The sequence below is a fragment of the Asparagus officinalis genome, chromosome 3, assembly GCF_001876935.1.
Source record: "Asparagus officinalis chromosome 3, Aspof.V1, whole genome shotgun sequence".
NCBI classification, from domain to species: Eukaryota; Viridiplantae; Streptophyta; class Magnoliopsida; order Asparagales; family Asparagaceae; genus Asparagus; species Asparagus officinalis.
The window spans coordinates 7,895,232-7,902,320 of NC_033796.1; the positions used below are offsets into that span (position 1 = coordinate 7,895,232).

The 7,089-nt window shown below is 36.9% G+C and overlaps 1 long non-coding RNA gene across 4 annotated transcripts; it reads left to right on the forward strand.

The window, feature by feature from the left end:
• On the forward strand, window positions 1,747–7,089 carry LOC109832837. Of its 4 annotated transcripts, none has more exons than XR_002244998.1 (10): window positions 1,747–1,862; window positions 2,012–2,125; window positions 2,496–2,786; window positions 3,538–3,819; window positions 3,930–4,087; window positions 4,190–4,371; window positions 4,472–4,651; window positions 5,376–5,542; window positions 5,913–6,203; window positions 6,954–7,089. It is a non-coding gene; the product is annotated as an uncharacterized LOC109832837 (long non-coding RNA). The 4 variants fall into 4 exon arrangements; XR_002244995.1 differs by having other exon boundaries at window positions 1,748–1,862; window positions 1,959–2,125; XR_002244996.1 differs by having other exon boundaries at window positions 1,748–1,862; window positions 1,959–2,125; window positions 5,379–5,542.

Below are 7,089 nucleotides of genomic sequence, written 5' to 3' on the forward strand. Positions count from 1 at the left end.
TCTTTGAGTAGATAGAGTCCTGAACATAACTTAGCACTACCAATCATCCTCCCTGAGTCCAATGCCTGAAAAACACATGGTCTTTGAGTAGATAGAGTCCTAAACATAACTTAGCACTATCAATCATCCTCCCTGAGTCCAATGCTTGAAAAACACACAGATTTGAAGAAAATTTAGTCACACAATGGAGGTCCTTCGTTAATTTACTGATAGAAATAAGAGTGCAATCTAGGAACATGTAGGACAGGAGATAGTGTTAGAGAGTCTGAGATAGTGTTAGAGAGTCTGAGATCCAAACTAGGAACATATTCTTGCTTCTTGATTGAATATTCTTTAATTCCCTCCAAATTAGTAGGTAAAACTTAAGTAAAAATATAAGTGGATTTGTGTAATAATATATATTTATAAGCGACCACGTTTTTTAAATGAATATTTGATGAGCAAACAAATAATATATATTTGATTAAAGTCTATCTGTTAATGAACCCAAATACATAGCATTATTTGTTTAGTGTTAAACGAACAACCTAATGGAACATAAACAATAGTTAGTCAAACAATTACCTAACTATTTATTAATTATTTGGTTTGTTTCCACCCTTATTTGCAAACATCTCTGCAGTATAAACGCAACCCACAAAACTAAATCAAGTTATGTGGGTCTCGGAGGAAATGCTAGTAGAAATCACCTTTGAACCCATGGCCTTCTCTTTTTAAAGTAGTCCTAAGTCCTGTTAGGGCTGTCCCAACACTTCTTGTCTTCTCCGAGTCCCGCTATATAGGAAAGTTCAACGTTATTCTATAAATTTTCTTACTTGATAGTGTTGAATATTTGTGGCTAACCCCCAAAAAAGATAAACTTTAATTATTCAAGTGGTTTTGAGTTCGAATCTCATGATAACCAATACTACATGGCTGAGATTCGAACCAATACCCTCGGTAGGACATATAACTTATATGGCAATGTGCTAACCAGGTAGCCAACTACACAGGATTGTCAAATCCCATGTAGTTTATTCATTATAAACTTCATAGGATTGTGAATTCCGTGAAAAGTAGCCTAATTCTAAACTACACGGGATTGGAAAACCCATGTAGTCTAATTTTCTGCTAAACTACATGAGATTCTCAATGTCGCGTAGTTTTTTGCATTTATTTATCAATTTTGACCCATTTTCTACCAGGTGGCTGAAACTATATCGAAAATAAACAAGCACAAAATAGATTGAAAATGCTAAATAAATTTCAAAAAATAATCCAAAATAAAATTTGTCCAATTCATGTGGAAGCTCCTCGGACACTTTATCAACTTAACTAGGTCCTCTTTGGGTGGTAAAACAGTGAAATACTTCAAAAACTAATAAATCGAAACATTTTGATGACAAACCCATTATACACCCCAAGCATACTTATCCGGCCCTAAAAAGCTTTGGCCGATGTATTGGGATCATCTCCTAATAAATAGTGCTCCTGATATCTCCTAATAAAGAGTTATTGACCTTTGATTTATCAATCAAAGGCCAAGATCTTATTCTCCTCCCCCTCCTACTTTTCCTCATGAGGAGAGCATGACCTTTGATTGATAAATCAAATGCTAAAATCTCATTAGGAAATCTTAGGAAGCCTCTCATTAGGAGAGGATCCCAATCCTTGGCCACTTTGGTCCAAAATATTATATTTTTAAAAATCTCTTTTACGCGTACTCTTTTCTCCGCGTCGCGTCGTCCCGACGCTAGAAGCCATCTTCTATAAAGCACGTCCCGCTTACTCTCATTTCAGAATAAAAAAGAAAACTCAATTTCATTTCGAGGCATCTCTAGGTTTAGGGTTCGAGATTTGCGACTGCGTGCCAAAAAGTTTAGGTATTACTTTCCATTAATTTGTTCGTCTCCTTAGCTGCTTATCTTAGTTCCATGTTTTTGCTTGATTCTGCTTTTGTGTTTCCTCTTGATTGCCAGAAGATGATCAGAGCTCTAACATGGATCTTATTGTGCTTTTCGAAATTGTGGAGGCTACGAATTAGGGTTTGGTTCTGGTTCGCACTTCTCTCCTGTTCGTATTCAGGTCTTTGATCGAGCAATTTCAACATCCAGCCTGAGATTGGAGCTGATCGCTGGATTTTGAGGTAAATTTCTTTCTAGGGTTCTTGTTTTCTTTCCAAATAAGGATACTTTTGGCGAACGAAGATCTTAGGGTAGAAAAATAACGGTAGAAGTTTCCTGTTTTCTTATATTTTTGGGAACTTTTCGTTTATGCTTTTCATTTTCTTTGGAAGTAATTTTCAAATTTGTAAAGATTGCTCCTTTAGAAGAAAATGCTGTACATTTCTGTCCGAAGTTCTACTTTAACGGTTTTAGGGTTCATCCATTACCGCCTTTTCATATTCCCTTAAATTAGGATTTACATTTTCTTCCTTCTTCTTTATTTTTTGATATTTTCATGTTGAATAGTGTTTTCTTTTTGAGGCGATCACTAAAACTCTTTCTCTTGTGCAGGAAGCTAAGAATGGTGATGCCTCGCTCGTCTCAGAGACGATTACGATGCTGGAGAGAAAGGAAGGTCGAGGTCAAGTTGGATGAGCCGCTCATATAAACCTAGACCTACGCTGATTTTCTGCTCGGGAAATTTGATGACATCACCGCAGCGCTACTTAAACAACTTGTAATTATTTTGTCTTGATTCCTTGTTTTCTATGCTGCAAAGGGAGGAATGGGCGACAGTGAAAGGAGGCTGGCCCGCAGTGCAGGACGTCCAGATTTGAAGCAAGGATGAAGCAATATCAACTAGTATGTCTCACGCTCGCAAAGTTGTTTGTATCTGTCATCATTGTTGCTTTATGTTTCAGATTTCAAGCTCTCGGCAACGCACCACAATCTAATTGTTGTATTAAATTTACTTCATGGGCCTAATTAACCATATAGATTAGTTTGAATCATAGAAATATTTCAACGTAAAAGAATCATCCACAATTGTACACTACGTATAGAATAGTCATGTTCTTATACACCACTATTACCTTGGCTGCTTTGCTGGTTTACCCTATTTCTCATCTTCTCACAGTTGTTTCTTTAAAAAATTCTGCAAGCTTATCAACCTTTATGACAGCAGCAAGGAGGATACTCTAATTTGAAGTCCTATGATCTTTTTTCTTACAGGGATATTATGCATGTCAGTATAAATTTCAAGAAACCCCCTAAAATTTAGAAATTAAATATAAATATCTAAGATAATGGTCTTGAAAGCCTTTTGAATTTTCAAATTTCAGATCTTAATGACTTCATGTTTCTAATAGATTAGTCTTTAATATTGGTTTGCTGACTTGGACATTCACATAATATACCATGTGTAAACTGTTTATATTTATGCTGTTGATCTTCGTGCCATATATTTTGATTAATGCTCTTTGAAATATGGGTTGCCCTTGGACTACCTTCAACTACTAACTAAGCATCTTTTCACGACATTTATTTGCTCTCTTCTATACTCGTTTTAGGCATCAGTAGCCATAAAGTTCTAATGTACTTGGTATTTTTCAAGGCCTTTCTTATTTGTAAGCCGTCAATTGGAAAATGATTCCCCAAAGGAAGAGCAAACTGAGGGCTTGCTGCCTAAAAAACTATCAAATCCAAGGAGTATTCCAATGTCCAGGCGCGTCTTGGCTAAACGAGGCCAGGCTATACCACTTCTAATAATCATTTGAAAGTTTCATTCGGAATGTTGATGAGCGCGTCTTGGCTAAACGAGGCCAGCCTACACCACTTCTAATAATCATTTGGAAGTTTCATTCGGAATGTTGATGAGTACTTCTATTTATGCAGTGTATGCCCTGTGCTTTGCACTTCTATTTTTCCTGTACAAACTTGACTCTCCTTTCTTTGTCTACTTAATTGAAATGATATTTGACTACCTTATCCTGTTGATATATGCAGGTTTAACTGAAGTATGAAGATGATCGGCCTGTGGATGGTAAGGGGTTCACACAACAGTTATCGACAAACTACACCAAACGTTTGACAGTGAGATTGGTAACAAGGATTTTGCATATGACGGGGAAAAGAGTTTTTTTTTGTAATGCATCACAGAATAGGTGCTTTTTTGCTTTTTTGTGGCGTTCATAGTTTCTGTACTTAATTACTACTATTCTATGTGCTTATATTGTGTTTCTTCTCTGCTTTCCTTTTTTCCGTAGAACTTCTGGCAGTGGAAGCCCAGGCGGAAATGACAGCCCGGCCAGATTCACCGTAAGCAGTTGAGGCGTCCCTACCAGACAAAGTCCTTTAAAGTTGAGCTGAATTTTGCTAAAGTGTCTCCAATGCAGTCAATTGCAATGGCTTTAAAAGGTCATTTTACTGAAAACATTTAGGAATCGCTGTAAGTGCTTGATATCATCTTAAGACAGCATGTGACAAAGCGGCATGATCTTTTTGCTTGTGATATTGTATCAGCAATTTAATTTTTCTGTGATATACAGGTCACTGTGAGTGTTTTTCTGAAGGCATTACTTCTTGTAGGGGTTGCTTGCTTGCCCTTCAAACTTTTTTTCAGACCAACCCTTCAAACTTCACTGCTATGGGAGGCGCCGTCTTGGGTTATAGAGGGCTCCATTCAAGCTCCCGAACCTACGAAGGTGGCCTATCAATATTGAATATAGGTAATTTCTTTGTCATTGCGGAGGGTGTCAAGCAGTCATATTGATGACAATTGTCTATCTTAGAGATCCCCCCCTCCCCCCCAGTCTGTTGTATAATACCGCTCTACTTTTTCTGCATATATCTGAACAACCATGTTAATTAAACCAGATCTGTTGTTGATTTTCTTATTGAAAGCCAGAAAGTTAGGGATCCATACCAAATTGACTAGGCAAAAGCACGTAAAAATTGATCCAAGAGTTTATGATTCTCATTTTTAAATGTATGGTGTTTTGTTTTTGACAAAAATACTATGAAAACAAGTAAAATACTATGATATCCAAATAGAGCCTAATAAATCGAAACATTTTGAAGACAAACCCATTATACACCCCAAGCATACTTATCCGGCCCAAAAAAGCTTAGGCAGCTTTGGTCCCAAATATTATATTTTCCAAAATATCTTTTACGCGTACTCTTTTCTCCGCGTCGCGTCGTCCCGACGCTAGAAGCCATCTTCTATAATTAAAGCATGTGATGTGGTAGTCTCCCGCTTACTCTCATTTCAGAATAAAAAAGAAACTCAATTTCATTTCGAGGCATCTCTAGGTTTAGGGTTCGAGATTTGCGACTGCGTGCCAAAAAGTTTAGGTATTACTTTCCATTAATATGTTCGTCTCCTTAACCACATATCTTAATTCCTTGTTTTTGCTTGATTCTGATTTTGTGTTTCCTCTTGATTGCCAGAAGATGATCAGAGCTCTAACATGGATCTTATTGTGCTTTTCGAAATTGTGGAGGCTACGAATTAGGGTTTGGTTCTGGTTCGCACTTCTCTCCTGTTCGTATTCAGGTCTTTGATCGAGCAATTTCAACATCCAGCCTGAGATTGGAGCTGATCGCTGGATTTTGAGGTAAATTTCTTTCTAGGGTTCTTGTTTTCTTTCCAAATAAGGATACTTTTGGCGAACGAAGATCTTAGGGTAGAAAAATAACGGTAGAAGTTTCCTGTTTTCTTATATTTTTGGGAACTTTTCGTTTATGCTTTTCATTTTCTTTGGAAGTAATTTTCAAATTTGTAAAGATTGCTCCTTTAGAAGAAAATGCTGTACATTTCTGTCCGAAGTTCTACTTTAACGGTTTTAGGGTTCATCCATTACCGCCTTTTCATATTCCCTTAAATTAGGATTTACATTTTCTTCCTTCTTCTTTATTTTTTGATATTTTCATGTTGAATAGTGTTTTCTTTTTGAGGCGATCACTAAAACTCTTTCTCTTGTGCAGGAAGCTAAGAATGGTGATGCCTCACTCGTCTCAGAGACGATTACGATGCTGGAGAGAAAGGAAGGTCGAGGTCAAGTTGGATGAGCCGCTCATATAAACCTAGACCTACACTGATTTTCTGCTCGGGAAATTTGATGACATCACCGCAGCGCTACTTAAACAACTTGTAATTATTTTGTCTTGATTCCTTGTTTTCTATGCTGCAAAGGGAGGAATGGGCGACAGTGAAAGGAGGCTGGCCCGCAGTGCAGGACGTCCAGATTTGAAGCAAGGATGAAGCAATATCAACTAGTATGTCTCACGCTCGCAAAGTTGTTTGTATCTGTCATCATTGTTGCGTTATGTTTCATATTTCAAGCTCTCGGCAACGCCCCACAATCTAATTGTTGTATTAAATTTACTTCATGGGCCTAATTAACCATATAGATTAGTTAGAATCATAGAAATATTTCAACGTAAAAGAATCATCCACAATTGTACACTACGTATAGCATAGTTATGTTCTTATACACCACTATTACCTTGGCTGCTTTGCTGGTTTACCCTATTTCTCATCTTCTCACAGTTGTTTCTTTAAAAAATTCTGCAAGCTTATCAACCTTTATGACAGCAGCAAGGAGGATACTCTAATTTGAAGTCCTATGATCTTTTTTCTTACAGGGATATTATGCATGTCAGTATAAATTTCAAGAAACCCCCTAAAATTTAGAAATTAAATATAATATCTAAGATAATGGTCTTGAAAGCCTTTTGAATTTTCAAATTTCAGATCTTAGTGACTTCATGTTTCTAATAGATTAGTCTTTAATATTGGTTTGCTGACTTGGACATTCACATAATATACCATGTGTAAACTGTTTATATTTATGCTGTTGATCTTCGTGCCATATATTTTGATTAATGCTCTTTGAAATATGGGTTGCCCTTGGACTTCCTTCAACTACTAACTAAGCATCTTTTCACGACATTTATTTGCTCTCTTCTATACTCGTTTTAGGCATCAGTAGCCATAAAGTTCTAATGTACTTGGTATTTTTCAAGGCCTTTCTTATTTGTAAGCCGTCAATTGGAAAATGATTCACCAAAGGAAGAGCAAACTGAGGGCTTGTTGCCTAAAAAACTATCAAATCCAAGGAGTATTCCAATGTCCAGGCGCGTCTTGGTTAAACGAGGCCAG